The sequence below is a fragment of the Plectropomus leopardus genome, chromosome 7, assembly GCF_026936395.1.
Source record: "Plectropomus leopardus strain MGB_pleo_1.0 chromosome 7, ASM2693639v1, whole genome shotgun sequence".
Classification (NCBI taxonomy): Eukaryota; Metazoa; Chordata; class Actinopteri; order Perciformes; family Serranidae; genus Plectropomus; species Plectropomus leopardus.
This window is the reverse complement of record NC_142182.1, coordinates 5747504-5763547: the sequence shown is the minus strand read 5'-3', so window position 1 is coordinate 5763547 and position 16044 is coordinate 5747504. Positions and strand designations below refer to the sequence as shown.

General features: G+C 37.1%; 22 non-coding genes across 22 annotated transcripts; 2 read left to right on the top strand and 20 right to left on the bottom strand.

Moving 5' to 3' along the window:
* Positions 1–807: 807 nt before the first annotated feature.
* LOC148189100 (signal recognition particle RNA) lies at positions 808–1106 on the top strand. The gene has a single exon (XR_015777112.1).
* Positions 1107–2383: 1277 nt separating this feature from the next.
* trnap-agg (transfer RNA proline (anticodon AGG)) lies at positions 2384–2455 on the bottom strand. Its single transcript has one exon. It is a non-coding gene; the product is annotated as a tRNA-Pro (tRNA).
* Positions 2456–3131: 676 nt separating this feature from the next.
* On the bottom strand, positions 3132–3203 carry trnap-agg (transfer RNA proline (anticodon AGG)). Its single transcript has one exon. It is a non-coding gene; the product is annotated as a tRNA-Pro (tRNA).
* Positions 3204–3778: 575 nt separating this feature from the next.
* trnap-cgg (transfer RNA proline (anticodon CGG)) lies at positions 3779–3850 on the bottom strand. Its single transcript has one exon. It is a non-coding gene; the product is annotated as a tRNA-Pro (tRNA).
* A 514-nt stretch (positions 3851–4364) lies between these two features.
* On the bottom strand, positions 4365–4436 carry trnap-ugg (transfer RNA proline (anticodon UGG)). The gene has a single exon. It is a non-coding gene; the product is annotated as a tRNA-Pro (tRNA).
* A 751-nt stretch (positions 4437–5187) lies between these two features.
* Positions 5188–5259, bottom strand: trnap-agg (transfer RNA proline (anticodon AGG)). The gene has a single exon. It is a non-coding gene; the product is annotated as a tRNA-Pro (tRNA).
* Positions 5260–6010: 751 nt separating this feature from the next.
* On the bottom strand, positions 6011–6082 carry trnap-agg (transfer RNA proline (anticodon AGG)). The gene has a single exon. It is a non-coding gene; the product is annotated as a tRNA-Pro (tRNA).
* A 575-nt stretch (positions 6083–6657) lies between these two features.
* On the bottom strand, positions 6658–6729 carry trnap-cgg (transfer RNA proline (anticodon CGG)). Its single transcript has one exon. It is a non-coding gene; the product is annotated as a tRNA-Pro (tRNA).
* Positions 6730–7243: 514 nt separating this feature from the next.
* Positions 7244–7315, bottom strand: trnap-agg (transfer RNA proline (anticodon AGG)). Its single transcript has one exon. It is a non-coding gene; the product is annotated as a tRNA-Pro (tRNA).
* Positions 7316–8685: 1370 nt separating this feature from the next.
* On the bottom strand, positions 8686–8757 carry trnap-ugg (transfer RNA proline (anticodon UGG)). The gene has a single exon. It is a non-coding gene; the product is annotated as a tRNA-Pro (tRNA).
* Positions 8758–9104: 347 nt separating this feature from the next.
* trnap-cgg (transfer RNA proline (anticodon CGG)) lies at positions 9105–9176 on the bottom strand. Its single transcript has one exon. It is a non-coding gene; the product is annotated as a tRNA-Pro (tRNA).
* A 1017-nt stretch (positions 9177–10193) lies between these two features.
* Positions 10194–10492, top strand: LOC148189092 (signal recognition particle RNA). The gene has a single exon (XR_015777115.1).
* Positions 10493–11548: 1056 nt separating this feature from the next.
* Positions 11549–11620, bottom strand: trnap-ugg (transfer RNA proline (anticodon UGG)). Its single transcript has one exon. It is a non-coding gene; the product is annotated as a tRNA-Pro (tRNA).
* Positions 11621–11827: 207 nt separating this feature from the next.
* Positions 11828–11899, bottom strand: trnap-ugg (transfer RNA proline (anticodon UGG)). Its single transcript has one exon. It is a non-coding gene; the product is annotated as a tRNA-Pro (tRNA).
* Positions 11900–12650: 751 nt separating this feature from the next.
* trnap-agg (transfer RNA proline (anticodon AGG)) lies at positions 12651–12722 on the bottom strand. Its single transcript has one exon. It is a non-coding gene; the product is annotated as a tRNA-Pro (tRNA).
* Positions 12723–13297: 575 nt separating this feature from the next.
* trnap-cgg (transfer RNA proline (anticodon CGG)) lies at positions 13298–13369 on the bottom strand. Its single transcript has one exon. It is a non-coding gene; the product is annotated as a tRNA-Pro (tRNA).
* Positions 13370–13574: 205 nt separating this feature from the next.
* Positions 13575–13646, bottom strand: trnap-cgg (transfer RNA proline (anticodon CGG)). Its single transcript has one exon. It is a non-coding gene; the product is annotated as a tRNA-Pro (tRNA).
* A 236-nt stretch (positions 13647–13882) lies between these two features.
* trnap-agg (transfer RNA proline (anticodon AGG)) lies at positions 13883–13954 on the bottom strand. The gene has a single exon. It is a non-coding gene; the product is annotated as a tRNA-Pro (tRNA).
* A 751-nt stretch (positions 13955–14705) lies between these two features.
* Positions 14706–14777, bottom strand: trnap-agg (transfer RNA proline (anticodon AGG)). Its single transcript has one exon. It is a non-coding gene; the product is annotated as a tRNA-Pro (tRNA).
* A 575-nt stretch (positions 14778–15352) lies between these two features.
* Positions 15353–15424, bottom strand: trnap-cgg (transfer RNA proline (anticodon CGG)). The gene has a single exon. It is a non-coding gene; the product is annotated as a tRNA-Pro (tRNA).
* Positions 15425–15629: 205 nt separating this feature from the next.
* Positions 15630–15701, bottom strand: trnap-ugg (transfer RNA proline (anticodon UGG)). Its single transcript has one exon. It is a non-coding gene; the product is annotated as a tRNA-Pro (tRNA).
* A 236-nt stretch (positions 15702–15937) lies between these two features.
* trnap-agg (transfer RNA proline (anticodon AGG)) lies at positions 15938–16009 on the bottom strand. The gene has a single exon. It is a non-coding gene; the product is annotated as a tRNA-Pro (tRNA).
* Positions 16010–16044: the final 35 nt, after the last annotated feature.

The window sequence follows — 16044 nt, the reverse complement described above, 5'->3', positions numbered from 1 at the left end:
GAGCCATGCTTTTTAATGAAAAAATTATATTTAAAATTTTCCTCCCCTGTGATTTTCAGCTCTGCAGTTTAACTCTTTCGTGAAGACTCAATGTATTATTTTTTTTTAACATTTAAACTCCTACTGTTGTTTTCAAATGGAACTTTGAACCCTAAATCTGAATAAAGTTGTTTATCAAATTAAATGAGTTTGTCTTTTTTTATTTCGCCAAATCAATTTTCATTTAAGAATGCAAGTTGAAATTGTCTTTGTTACTTCACTTATATTGCCCATTATTGTCATTTCTGCAGTGGATAAGTCTAAAATGCAGTTCACTTTGTACATGAATACCAGCCTTTTTATCTTGAATTTACTGCCATATTTTATTGAACTTGTTTTATATATTACATAAAGTACAAACAGTTAACCATACCAGTTCAATAACTTAAAATACAAATGTGACACGAGCTACTGGCAGAAAGTTCATTTTAAAAAATAAATAAATTCAAAATACCTTTTCAGAGTATCAAGTCTATTTTTATCTAATTGAACCTTGAATTAGTCAATGTTTTGAAAGAAATGTACTATCCTCATCAAAAAAAAAGTTAACACAAACGCTCTAATAAAATAAATAACAAATACTTCCAGTGTCGTTAATACAAAAGACAGTTCTTATCTACATCTCTGAACGTAGCGACTACCTGGTTGAACGTATATATTAAATGTATTATTTTAACGGAAACTTCTTCCATTACTTCTTGGTCTCGTGACACTGCTTGACGTCACCTTTGTAAAAGCCCAAAACCCTTGTAAATACTATGCTATCTCGCCGGGTGCGGTGGCGCGCGCCTGTAATCCAAGTTACCGGGAGGCTGAGGCTGGCGGATCGTTTGAGCTCAGGAGCTCTGGGCTGCAGCGGACTGTGCCGATCGGGTGTCCGCACTAAGTTCGGTATCGATATGGTGCTCCTGGGGGAGCCCGGGGCCACCAGGTCGTCTAAGGAGGGGTGCACCGGCCCAGGTCGGAGACGGAGCAGGTCAAAGCCCCCGTGCCGCTCAGTAGTGGGATCGCGCCTGAGAATAGACGCTGCAGTTCAGCCTGAGGAACACAGCGGGACCCAGTCTTTTCACACCCTGTCTGCTGATCAACAAACAAATAAACACACGACAATGTGTTACAGCAGCTTCATCACTGCTGCTTCATTTTATTGTTTCCATGAAAACCGTCACAAAGCGCGTGTTTGTTTGTCCTGCAGCGCCTCCACCTGGAGGAGAGGAGCGATGAGCATCAATCCCAGCAGTCAGTGCAGCAGCACAGACAAGCTGCAGGACAACAACAGCTTTCTCTGTCAGTCACTCAATGAACCTGATCCATTCATCCAGAAATGACCATCAGAACATCAGGGCTGCAAATATTTAACACCGTGTTTATTGTCTTTTTGTGATGTTAGTGTGTGTCTAATATCAGCACTTTGTTATTTTCCTTCATTGATCAGGAAGTCGACTCCAACTTGAACTGCTTACCTGCTGAAAAACAACTGCAAAGCATCCACACCCATATGTAGCTTTACAGGGACACTTGAATCCAGGACTTAGATTTGCAGGTTTGTGAATTTCTGGTCTTCATTTTTACACTGAGGTTCACCAATTATAAGTCCAACCGATAAGTGAATTTGGAGATAACTTTAAAGTACTGTATCATTTGTACAGTAGAGAAATCGGTGCATTCCAGATGACAAATAGCGTAGTGGCTGTACAAGAGATACTACAAGAGAATAAAAAACAAAGTGGGCATAAGAGATTATGCTCATATGCTGTTCTTTAGCTGTAAGAACTCTTCTTGACTTGTTTTGTTACTGTTTTTATTGGTGCAAATAAATAAATACATTTTAAAAATCCACATTGTGTTGTCTTCCATAAATGTTTCAATTCAGTTAAATTGAATTTTATTCATCAAGCCCATTGTCAAAATTTGCCTCAGAGGGCTTTACAGCATACAACATCCCTCCGTCCTTGGACCCTCATAGCGACTAAGGAAACCCATTTTGTGTTATTGACATAAAATGTTGTTCTATGTTAAGGTTTAGTGCATGGTTATGGTGATATAGAGCGAGTGCCCTCTTCTACACCTTCCTTGTGTTTTGAATTATTAAATCAACCGGGATCTGTATGAAACAGTAAAACCTTAAATTTCTTACTGACCTTGTTGTCATGTTAGCAGAGTGAAAGAGACCTCATCAATGAAATCACTAGATTGATATAACCTTTATTAATTTTAAGGTAATTCTGCTGAAATTGAGATTGTGTTTGTGCAGTTGACAGTATCTATGCTGCTGCTGGCTGTTTGTTACATGAACTGCATGTTGGTTCTTTGGAGACCTTTAACCCCATTGGTTTAAAACCCAGGGCTCGTCCGGGATTTGAACCCGGGACCTCTCGCACCCTAAGCAAGAATCATACCCCTAGACCAATGAGCCATGTTTTTCAGTGAAAAATTATATGTAAAATTTTCCTCCCCTGTTATTTTCGGCTCTGCGGTTTAACTCAATGTATTTGTTTTTACATTTAAACTCCTACTGTTGTTTTCAAAGGGAACTTTGAACCCTAAATATGAATGAAGTTGTTAATGAAATTAAATGAGTTAGTCTTTTCTTTCAATTATTAACAGTTCATATGGCTGGCTGTTTCTACAGTGAACTGCATGTTGTGTCTTTTTGTGACTCTTAACCCCATTGGTTTTAAATCCAGGGCTTGTCTGGGATTTGAACCTCTTGGACCTCTTGTACCCTAAGCAAGAATCATACCGTTATACCAATGAGCCATATTTCACATTTAAGAATGTAGGTTAAAAAAACGTCTCTGTTACTTCACTTATATTGCCTATTATTGTCATTTCTGCAGTGGATAAGTTTAAAATAGAGTTCACTTTGTACATGAAGACCAGCCTTTTTATCTTGAATTTATTGAACTTGTTTTATATAACATTTAGATGACTTCTTACAAAGGCAAATATAACCCTTACTAAGCTGAAGGTAATTCTGCAGACATTGAGACTGTGTTTGTGCAGTTCACAGTACATATGCTGCAGCTGCCTGCTTGTACAGTAAATTGCATGTTGTTTTTGCACCACTAAACCCATTGGTTTTACACCCAGGGCTCGTCCGGGATTTGAACCCGGGACCTCTCGCACCCTAAGCGAGAATCATACCCCTAGACCAACGAGCCATGTTTTTCAGTGAAAAAATTATATTTAAAATTTTCCTCCTCTGGTATTTTCAGCTCTGCAGTTTAACTCTTCACTGAAGACTCAATGTATTTGTTTTTACATTTAAACTCCTACTGTTGTTTTCAAATGGAACTTTGAACCCTAAATCTGAATAAATTTGTTTATCAAATGAAATTATTGTGTCTTTTTTTTATTTAGGCAAATCAACTTTCATTTAAGAATGCAAGTTGAAATTTTCTCTGTTACTTCACTTATATTGCCCATTATTGTCATTTCTGCAGTGGATAAGTCTACAGTCTACAGTTCACTTTGTACATGAAGACCAGCCTTTTTTCTTGAATTTATTGCCATATTTTATTGAACTTGTTTTATATAAAATTCAGATGACTTCTTACTTTTCCTCTTTACTTCACTTACTTTGTGAATTATTATCATTCCTGCAGTGGATAAGTTTAAAATACAGTTCACAGGTAGTGTTTGTGCAGTTGACAGTACATGTGCTGCAGCTGGCTGTTTGTACAGTGAATGACATGTTGTTTCTTTTAGACTGTTACCCCCATTGGTTTTAAGTGCAGGGCTCGTCCGGGATTTGAACCCGGGACCTCTCACACCCGAAGTGAGAATCATACCCCTAGACCAACGAGCCACACTTCATACTGAAAAAAGTTATATTTATTATTTTAATTTTCCTGAACTTGTTTTTATTAAAGATTCAGATGATTTCTTAAATAGGCTAATATAAACTAATAATAATTCTATCACTGAAACTGAGTTTGTGCAGTTAACAGTATATATGGTGCAGCTGCCTGCCTGCCTTTGTTCAGACTGCTAACCCCATTGGTTTTAAATCCAGGGCTTGTCTGGGATTTGAACCCGGGACCTCTCGCACCCAAAGCGAGAATCATACCCCTAGACCAATGAGCCACACTTTATACCGAAAAAAGTCATATTTATTTTTTTAATTTTCTCGAACTTGTTTTATAAAAGATTCAGATGATTTCTTAAATAGGCTAATATAAACCTTATTAAACTAAATATAATTCTACTATTGAGATTGTATTTGTGCACTTGACAGTTCATATGCTGCATGGTGGCTGTTAGTACAGTAAATTGCATGTTGTGTGTTTTTGTGACCTTTAACCCTATTAGTTTTAAACCCAGGGCTCGTCCGGGATTTGAACCCGGGACCTCTCGCACCCAAAGCGAGAATCATACCCCTAGACCAACGAGCCATGTTTTGCATTTAAGAATGTAGGTTAAAAAATTTTCTCTGTTACTTCACTTATATTGCCCATTATTGTCATTTCTGCAGTGGATAAATTTAAAATACAGTTCACCTTGTACATGAATACCAGCCTTTTTATCTTGAATTTATTGCCATATTTTATTGAACTTGTTTTATATAAAATTCAGATGGCTTCTTACAAAGGCAAATATAACCCTTATTATGCTGAAGGCAACTCTGCAGACAGTGAGATTGTGTTTGTGCATTTAACAGTTCATATGGCTGGCTGTTTCTACAGTGAACTGCATGTTGTGTCTTTTTGTGACTCTTAACCCCATTGGTTTTAAATCCAGGGCTTGTCTGGGATTTGAACCTCTTGGACCTCTTGCACCCTAAGCAAGAATCATACCGCTATACCAATGAGCCATATTTCACATTTAAGAATGTAGGTTAAAAAAACGTCTCTGTTACTTCACTTATATTGCCTATTATTGTCATTTCTGCAGTGGATAAGTTTAAAATAGAGTTCACCTTGTACATGAATACCAGCCTTTTTATCTTGAATTTATTGAACTTGTTTTATATAACATTTAGATGACTTCTTACAAAGGCAAATATAACCCTTACTAAGCTGAAGGTAGTTCTGCAGACATTGAGACTGTGTTTGTGCAGTTCACAGTACATATGCTGCAGCTGCCTGCTTGTACAGTAAATTGCATGTTGTTTTTGCACCACTAAACCCCTTGGTTTTAAACCCAGGGCTCGTCCGGGATTTGAAACCGGGACCTCTCGCACCCTAAGCGAGAATCATACCCCTAGACCAACGAGCCATGTTTTGCATTTAAGAATGTAGGTTAAAAAATTTTCTCTGTTACTTCACTTAAATTGCCCATTATTGTCATTTCTGCAGTGGATAAATTTAAAATACAGTTCACCTTGTACATGAATACCAGCCTTTTTATCTTGAATTTATTGCCATATTTTATTGAACTTGTTTTATATAAAATTCAGATGGCTTCTTACAAAGGCAAATATAACCCTTATTATGCTGAAGGCAACTCTGCAGACAGTGAGATTGTGTTTGTGCATTTAACAGTTCATATGGCTGGCTGTTTCTACAGTGAACTGCATGTTGTGTCTTTTTGTGACTCTTAACCCCATTGGTTTTAAATCCAGGGCTTGTCTGGGATTTGAACCTCTTGGACCTCTTGCACCCTAAGCAAGAATCATACCGCTATACCAATGAGCCATATTTCACATTTAAGAATGTAGGTTTAAAAAACGTCTCTGTTACTTCACTTATATTGCCTATTATTGTCATTTCTGCAGTGGATAAGTTTAAAATAGAGTTCACTTTGTACATGAAGACCAGCCTTTTTATCTTGAATTTATTGAACTTGTTTTATATAACATTTAGATGACTTCTTACAAAGGCAAATATAACCCTTACTAAGCTGAAGGTAATTCTGCAGACATTGAGACTGTGTTTGTGCAGTTCACAGTACATATGCTGCAGCTGCCTGCTTGTACAGTAAATTGCATGTTGTTTTTGCACCACTAAACCCATTGGTTTTAAACCCAGGGCTCGTCCGGGATTTGAACCCGGGACCTCTCGCACCCTAAGCGAGAATCATACCCCTAGACCAACGAGCCATGTTTTTCAGTGAAAAAATTATATTTAAAATTTTCCTCCTCTGGTATTTTCAGCTCTGCAGTTTAACTCTTCACTGAAGACTCAATGTATTTGTTTTTACATTTAAACTCCTACTGTTGTTTTCAAATGGAACTTTGAACCCTAAATCTGAATAAATTTGTTTATCAAATGAAATTATTGTGTCTTTTTTTTATTTAGGCAAATCAACTTTCATTTAAGAATGCAAGTTGAAATTTTCTCTGTTACTTCACTTATATTGCCCATTATTGTCATTTCTGCAGTGGATAAGTCTACAGTCTACAGTTCACTTTGTACATGAAGACCAGCCTTTTTTCTTGAATTTATTGCCATATTTTATTGAACTTGTTTTATATAAAATTCAGATGACTTCTTACTTTTCCTCTTTACTTCACTTACTTTGTGAATTATTATCATTCCTGCAGTGGATAAGTTTAAAATACAGTTCACAGGTAGTGTTTGTGTAGTTGACAGTACATGTGCTGCAGCTGGCTGTTTGTACAGTGAATGACATGTTGTTTCTTTTAGACTGTTACCCCCATTGGTTTTAAGTGCAGGGCTCGTCTGGGATTTGAACCCGGGACCTCTCACACCCGAAGCGAGAATCATACCCCTAGACCAACGAGCCACACTTCATACTGAAAAAAGTTATATTTATTATTTTAATTTTCCTGAACTTGTTTTTATTAAAGATTCAGATGATTTCTTAAATAGGCTAATATAAACTAATAATAATTCTATCACTGAAACTGAGTTGGTGCAGTTAACAGTATATATGGTGCAGCTGCCTGCCTGCCTTTGTTCAGACTGCTAACCCCATTGGTTTTAAATCCAGGGCTTGTCCGGGATTTGAACCCGGGACCTCTCGCACCCAAAGCGAGAATCATACCCCTAGACCAATGAGCCACACTTTATACCGAAAAAAGTCATATTTATTTTTTTAATTTTCTCGAACTTGTTTTATAAAAGATTCAGATGATTTCTTAAATAGGCTAATATAAACCTTATTAAACTAAATATAATTCTACTATTGAGATTGTATTTGTGCACTTGACAGTTCATATGCTGCATGGTGGCTGTTAGTACAGTAAATTGCATGTTGTGTGTTTTTGTGACCTTTAACCCTATTAGTTTTAAACCCAGGGCTCGTCCGGGATTTGAACCCGGGACCTCTCGCACCCTAAGCGAGAATCATACCCCTAGACCAACGAGCCATGTTTTGCATTTAAGAATGTAGGTTAAAAAATTTTCTCTGTTACTTCACTTATATTGCCCATTATTGTCATTTCTGCAGTGGATAAATTTAAAATACAGTTCACCTTGTACATGAATACCAGCCTTTTTATCTTGAATTTATTGCCATATTTTATTGAACTTGTTTTATATAAAATTCAGATGGCTTCTTACAAAGGCAAATATAACCCTTATTATGCTGAAGGCAACTCTGCAGACAGTGAGATTGTGTTTGTGCATTTAACAGTTCATATGGCTGGCTGTTTCTACAGTGAACTGCATGTTGTGTCTTTTTGTGACTCTTAACCCCATTGGTTTTAAATCCAGGGCTTGTCTGGGATTTGAACCTCTTGGACCTCTTGCACCCTAAGCAAGAATCATACCGCTATACCAATGAGCCATATTTCACATTTAAGAATGTAGGTTTAAAAAACGTCTCTGTTACTTCACTTATATTGCCTATTATTGTCATTTCTGCAGTGGATAAGTTTAAAATAGAGTTCACTTTGTACATGAAGACCAGCCTTTTTATCTTGAATTTATTGAACTTGTTTTATATAACATTTAGATGACTTCTTACAAAGGCAAATATAACCCTTACTAAGCTGAAGGTAATTCTGCAGACATTGAGACTGTGTTTGTGCAGTTCACAGTACATATGCTGCAGCTGCCTGCTTGTACAGTAAATTGCATGTTGTTTTTGCACCACTAAACCCATTGGTTTTAAACGCAGGGGCACAAATCCGGGATTTGAACCCGGGACCTCTCGCACCCTAAGCGAGAATCATACCCCTAGACCAACGAGCCATGTTTTTCAGTGAAAAAAGTTATATTTATTATTTTAATTTTCTTAAACTTCTTTTATAAAAGATTCAGATGATTTCTTAAATAGGCTAATATAAACTAATGATAATTCTACTATTGAGATTGCATTTCTGCACTTGACAGTACATATGCTGCATGCTGGCTGTTTGTACAGTGAACTGCATGTTGTGTGTTTTTGTCACCTTTAACCCAATTAGTTTTAAACCCAGGGCTCGTCCAGGATTTGAACCCTAAGCGAGAATCACACCCCTAGACCAACGAGCCATGTTTTTCAGAAAAAAAATTATATTTAAAATTTCACTTTGTACATGAGGACCAGCCTTTTTATTTTGAATTTATTGCTACATTTTCTTGATCTTGTTTTATATAATGTTCAGATGACTTCTTACCAAGGCAAATATAACCCTTATTGAGCTGATGGTAATTCTGCTGACACTGAGACTGAGTTTGTGCAGTTAACAGTATATATGGTGCAGCTGCCTGCCTGCCTTCTTTCAGACTGCTAACCCCATTGGTTTTAAATCTAGGGCTCGTCCGGGATTTGAACCCGGGACCTCTCGCACCCAAAGCGAGAATCATACCCCTAGACCAACGAGCCATGTTCTGCATTTAAGAATGTAGGTTAAAAAAATTTCTCTGTTACTTCATTTATATTGCCCATTATTGTCATTTCTGCAGTGGATAAGTGTAAAATACAGTTTACCTTGTACATGAATACCAGCCTTTTTATCTTGAATTTATTGCCATATTTTATTGAACTTGTTTTATATAACATTTAGATGACGTCTTACAAAGGCAAATATAACCCTTATTAAGCTGAAGGTAATTCTGCTGACACTGAGACTGAGTTGGTGCAGTCACAGCACATATGCTGCAGCTGCCTGCTTGTACAGTAAATTGCATGTTGTTTTGTTTGCACCACTAACCCCATTGGTTTTAAACCCAGGGCTCGTCCGGGATTTGAACCCGGGACCTCTCGCACCCGAAGCGAGAATCATACCCCTAGACCAACGAGCCATGTGTCATACTGAAAAAAGTTATACTTTTTATTTTAATTTTCTTGAACTTGTTTTATAAAAGATTCAGATGATTTCTTAAATAGGCTAGTATAAACCTTATTAAACTAAAGATAATTCTACTGTTGAGATTGTATTTGTGTACTTGACAGTTCACATGCTGCATGCTGGCTGTTTGTACAGTGAACTGCATGTTGTGCGTTTTTGTCACCTTTAACCCAACTAGTTTTAAACCCAGGGCTCATCCGGGATTTTCCTCTCCTGTGATTTTCAGCTCTGCAGTTTAACTCTTTAGTGAAGACTCAATGTATTTTTTTTTTTACATTTAAACTCCTACTGTTGTTTTCAAATGGAACTTTGAACCCTAAATATGAATAAAGTTGTTTATCAAATTAAATGAGTTTGTCTTTTTTTTATTTCGGCAAATCAATTTTCATTTAAGAATGCAAGTTGAAATTGTCTTTGTTACTTCACTTATATTGCCCATTATTGTCATTTCTGCAGTGGATAAGTCTAAAATGCAGTTCACTTTGTACATGAATACCAGCCTTTTTATCTTGAATTTACTGCCATATTTTATTGAACTTGTTTTACATAACATAAAGTACAAACAGTTAACCATACCAGTTCAATAACTTAAAATACAAATGTGACACGAGCTACTGGCAGAAAGTTAATTTTAAAAAATAAATAAATTCAAAATACCTTTTCAGAGTATCAAGTCTATTTTTATCTAATTGAACCTTGAATTAGTCAATGTTTTGAAAGAAATGTACTATCCTCATCAAAAAAAAGTTAACACAAACGCTCTAATAAAATAAATAACAAATACTTCCAGTGTCGTTAATACAAAAGACAGTTCTTATCTACATCTCTGAACGTAGCGACTACCTGGTTGAACGTATATATTAAATGTATTATTTTAAAGGAAACTTCTTCCATTTCTTCTTGGTCTCGTGACACTGCTTGACGTCACCTTTGTAAAAGCCCAAAACCCTTATAAATACTATGCTATCTCGCCGGGTGCGGTGGCGCGCGCCTGTAATCCAAGTTACCGGGAGGCTGAGGCTGGCGGATCGTTTGAGCTCAGGAGCTCTGGGCTGCAGCGGACTGTGCCGATCGGGTGTCCGCACCAAGTTCGGTATCGATATGGTGCTCCTGGGGGAGCCCGGGGTCACCAGGTCGTCTAAGGAGGGGTGCACCGGCCCAGGTCGGAGACGGAGCAGGTCAAAGCCCCCGTGCCGCTCAGTAGTGGGATCGCGCCTGAGAATAGACGCTGCAGTTCAGCCTGAGGAACACAGCGGGACCCAGTCTTTTCACACTCTGTCTGCTGATCAACAAACAAATAAACACACGACAATGTGTTACAGCAGCTTCATCACTGCTGCTTCATTTTATTGTTTCCATGAAAACCGTCACAAAGCACGTGTTTGTTTGTCCTGCAGCGCCTCCACCTGGAGGAGAGGAGCGATGAGCATCAATCCCAGCAGTCAGTGCAGCAGCACAGACAAGCTGCAGGACAACAACAGCTTTTTCTGTCAGTCACTCTATGAACCTGATCCATTCATCCAGAAATGACCATCAGAACATCAGGGCTGCAAATATTTAACACCGTGTTTATTGTCTTTTTGTGATGTTAGTGTGTGTCTAATATCAGCACTTTGTTATTTTCCTTCATTGATCAGGAAGTCGACTCCAACTTGAACTGCTTACCTGCTGAAAAACAACTGCAAAGCATCCACACCCATATGTAGCTTTACAGGGACACTTGAATCCAGGACTTAGATTTGCAGGTTTGTGAATTTCTGGTCTTCATTTTTACACTGAGGTTGACCAATTATAAGTCCAACCGATAAGTGAATTTGGAGATAACTTTAAAGTACTGTATCATTTGTACAGTAGAGAAATCGGTGCATTCCAGATGACAAATAGCGTAGTGGCTGTATCTGAATAAATTTGTTTATCAAATGAAATTATTGTGTCTTTTTTTTATTTAGGCAAATCAACTTTCATTTAAGAATGCAAGTTGAAATTTTCTCTGTTACTTCACTTATATTGCCCATTATTGTCATTTCTGCAGTGGATAAGTCTACAGTCTACAGTTCACATTGTACATGAAGACCAGCCTTTTTTCTTGAATTTATTGCCATATTTTATTGAACTTGTTTTATATAAAATTCAGATGACTTCTTACTTTTCCTCTTTACTTCACTTACTTTGTGAATTATTATAATTCCTGCAGTGGATAAGTTTAAAATACAGTTCACAGGTAGTGTTTGTGCAGTTGACAGTACATGTGCTGCAGCTGGCTGTTTGTACAGTGAATGACATGTTGTTTCTTTTAGACTGTTACCCCCATTGGTTTTAAGTGCAGGGCTCGTCCGGGATTTGAACCCGGGACCTCTCACACCCGAAGCGAGAATCATACCCCTAGACCAACGAGCCACACATTAGACCGAAAAAAGTTATATTTATTTTTTAATTTTCTTGAACTTGTTTTATAAAAGATTCAGATGATTTCTTAAATAGGCTAATATAAACTAATAATAATAATTCTATCACTGAGACTGAGTTTGTGCAGTTAACAGTATATATGGTGCAGCTGCCTGCCTGCCTTCTTTCAGACTGCTAACCCCATTGGTTTTAAACCCAGGGCTCGTCCGGGATTTGAACCCGGGACCTCTCACACCCAAAGCGAGAATCATACCCCTAGACCAACGAGCCATGTTTTGCATTTAAGAATGTAGGTTAAAAAATTTTCTCTGTTACTTCACTTATATTGCCCATTATTGTCATTTCTGCAGTGGATAAATTTAAAATACAGTTCACCTTGTACATGAATACCAGCCTTTTTATCTTGAATTTATTGCCATATTTTATTGAACTTGTTTTATATAAAATTCAGATGGCTTCTTACAAAGGCAAATATAACCCTTATTATGCTGAAGGCAACTCTGCAGACATTGACATTGTGTTTGTGCATTTAACAGTTCATATGGCTGGCTGTTTCTACAGTGAACTGCATGTTGTGTCTTTTTGTGACTCTTAACCCCATTGGTTTTAAATCCAGGGCTTGTCTGGGATTTGAACCTCTTGGACCTCTTGCACCCTAAGCAAGAATCATACCGCTATACCAATGAGCCATATTTCACATTTAAGAATGTAGGTTAAAAAAATGTCTCTGTTACTTCACTTATATTGCCTATTATTGTCATTTCTGCAGTGGATAAGTTTAAAATAGAGTTCACCTTGTACATGAATACCAGCCTTTTTATCTTGAATTTATTGAACTTGTTTTATATAACATTTAGATGACTTCTTACAAAGGCAAATATAACCCTTACTAAGCTGAAGGTAATTCTGCAGACATTGAGACTGTGTTTGTGCAGTTCACAGTACATATGCTGCAGCTGCCTGCTTGTACAGTAAATTGCATGTTGTTTTTGCACCACTAAACCCATTGGTTTTAAACCCAGGGCTCGTCCGGGATTTGAACCCGGGACCTCTCGCACCCTAAGCGAGAATCATACCCCTAGACCAACGAGCCATGTTTTTCAGTGAAAAAATTATATTTAAAATTTTCCTCCTCTGGTATTTTCAGCTCTGCAGTTTAACTCTTCACTGAAGACTCAATGTATTTGTTTTTACATTTAAACTCCTACTGTTGTTTTCAAATGGAACTTTGAACCCTAAATCTGAATAAATTTGTTTATCAAATGAAATTATTGTGTCTTTTTTTTATTTAGGCAAATCAACTTTCATTTAAGAATGCAAGTTGAAATTTTCTCTGTTACTTCACTTATATTGCCAATTATTGTCATTTCTGCAGTGGATAAGTCTACAGTCTACAGTTCACTTTGTACATGAAGACCAGCCTTTTTTCTTGAATTTATTGCCATATTTTATTGAACTTGTTTTATATAAAATTCAGATGACTTCTTACTTTTCCTCTTTACTTCACTTACTTTGTGAATTATTATCATTCCTGCAGTGGATAAGTTTAAAATACAGTTCACAGGTAGTGTTTGTGTAGTTGACAGTACATGTGCTGCAGCTGGCTGTTTGTATAGTGAATGACATGTTGTTTCTTTTAGACTGTTACCCCCACTGGTTTTAAGTGCAGGGCTCGTCCGGGATTTGAACCCGGGACCTCTCACACCCGAAGCGAGAATCATACCCCTAGACCAACGAGCCACACATTAGACCGAAAAAAGTTATATTTATTTTTTTAATTTTCTTGAACTTGTTTTATAAAAGATTCAGATGATTTCTTAAATAGGCTAATATAAACTAATAATAATTCTATCACTGAAAATGAGTTGGTGCAGTTAACAGTATATATGGTGCAGCTGCCTGCCTGCCTTCTTTCAGACTGCTAACCCCATTGGTTTTAAATCCAGGGCTTGTCCGGGATTTGAACCCGGGACCTCTCGCACCCAAAGCGAGAATCATACCCCTAGACCAACGAGCCACACATTATACCGAAAAAAGTTATATTTATTTTTTTAATTTTCTTGAACTTGTTTTATAAAAGATTCAGATGATTTCTTAAATAGGCTAATATAAACCTTATTAAACTAAATATAATTCTACTATTGAGGTTGTATTTGTGCACTTGACAGTTCATATGCTGCATGGTGGCTGTTAGTACAGTAAATTGCATGTTGCGTGTTTTTGTGACCTTTAACCCTATTAGTTTTAAACCCAGGGCTCGTCCGGGATTTGAACCCGGGACCTCTCGCACCCTAAGCGAGAATCATACCCCTAGACCAACGAGCCATGTTTTGTATTTAAGAATGTAGGTTAAAAAATTTTCTCTGTTACTTCACTTATATTGCCCATTATTGTCATTTCTGCAGTGGATAAATTTAAAATACAGTTCACCTTGTACATGAATACCAGCCTTTTTATCTTGAATTTATTGCCATATTTTATTGAACTTGTTTTATAAAAAATTCAGATGGCTTCTTACAAAGGCAAATATAACCCTTATTATGCTGAAGGCAACTCTGCAGACAGTGAGATTGTGTTTGTGCATTTAACAGTTCATATGGCTGGCTGTTTCTACAGTGAACTGCATGTTGTGTCTTTTTGTGACTCTTAACCCCATTGGTTTTAAATCCAGGGCTTGTCTGGGATTTGAACCTCTTGGACCTCTTGCACCCTAAGCAAGAATCATACCGCTATACCAATGAGCCATATTTCACATTTAAGAATGTAGGTTAAAAAAATGTCTCTGTTACTTCACTTATATTGCCTATTATTGTCATTTCTGCAGTGGATAAGTTTAAAATAGAGTTCACCTTGTACATGAATACCAGCCTTTTTATCTTGAATTTATTGAACTTGTTTTATATAACATTTAGATGACTTCTTACAAAGGCAAATATAACCCTTACTAAGCTGAAGGTAATTCTGCAGACATTGAGACTGTGTTTGTGCAGTTCACAGTACATATGCTGCAGCTGCCTGCTTGTACAGTAAATTGCATGTTGTTTTTGCACCACTAAACCCATTGGTTTTAAACCCAGGGCTCGTCCGGGATTTGAACCCGGGACCTCTCGCACCCTAAGCGAGAATCATACCCCTAGACCAACGAGCCATGTTTTTCAGTGAAAAAATTATATTTAAAATTTTCCTCCTCTGGTATTTTCAGCTCTGCAGTTTAACTCTTCACTGAAGACTCAATGTATTTGTTTTTACATTTAAACTCCTACTGTTGTTTTCAAATGGAACTTTGAACCCTAAATCTGAATAAATTTGTTTATCAAATGAAATTATTGTGTCTTTTTTTTATTTAGGCAAATCAACTTTCATTTAAGAATGCAAGTTGAAATTTTCTCTGTTACTTCACTTATATTGCCAATTATTGTCATTTCTGCAGTGGATAAGTCTACAGTCTACAGTTCACTTTGTACATGAAGACCAGCCTTTTTTCTTGAATTTATTGCCATATTTTATTGAACTTGTTTTATATAAAATTCAGATGACTTCTTACTTTTCCTCTTTACTTCACTTACTTTGTGAATTATTATCATTCCTGCAGTGGATAAGTTTAAAATACAGTTCACAGGTAGTGTTTGTGTAGTTGACAGTACATGTGCTGCAGCTGGCTGTTTGTATAGTGAATGACATGTTGTTTCTTTTAGACTGTTACCCCCACTGGTTTTAAGTGCAGGGCTCGTCCGGGATTTGAACCCGGGACCTCTCACACCCGAAGCGAGAATCATACCCCTAGACCAACGAGCCACACTTTATACTGAAAAAAGTTATATTTATTTTTTTAATTTTCTTGAACTTGTTTTATAAAAGATTCAGATGATTTCTTAAATAGGCTAATATAAACTAATAATAATTCTATCACTGAAACTGAGTTTGTGCAGTTAACAGTATATATGGTGCAGCTGCCTGCCTGCCTTTGTTCAGACTGCTAACCCCATTGGTTTTAAATCCAGGGCTCGTCCGGGATTTGAACCCGGGACCTCTCGCACCCAAAGCGAGAATCATACCCCTAGACCAACGAGCCACACTTTATACCGAAAAAAGTTATATTTATTTTTTTAATTTTCTTGAACTTGTTTTATAAAAGATTCAGATGATTTCTTAAATAGGCTAATATAAACCTTATTAAACTAAATATAATTCTACTATTGAGGTTGTATTTGTGCACTTGACAGTTCATATGCTGCATGGTGGCTGTTAGTACAGTAAATTGCATGTTGCGTGTTTTTGTGACCTTTAACCCTATTAGTTTTAAACCCAGGGCTCGTCCGGGATTTGAACCCGGGACCTCTCGCACCCTAAGCGAGAATCATACCCCTAGACCAACGAGCCATGTTTTGCATTTAAGAATGTAGGTTAAAAAATTT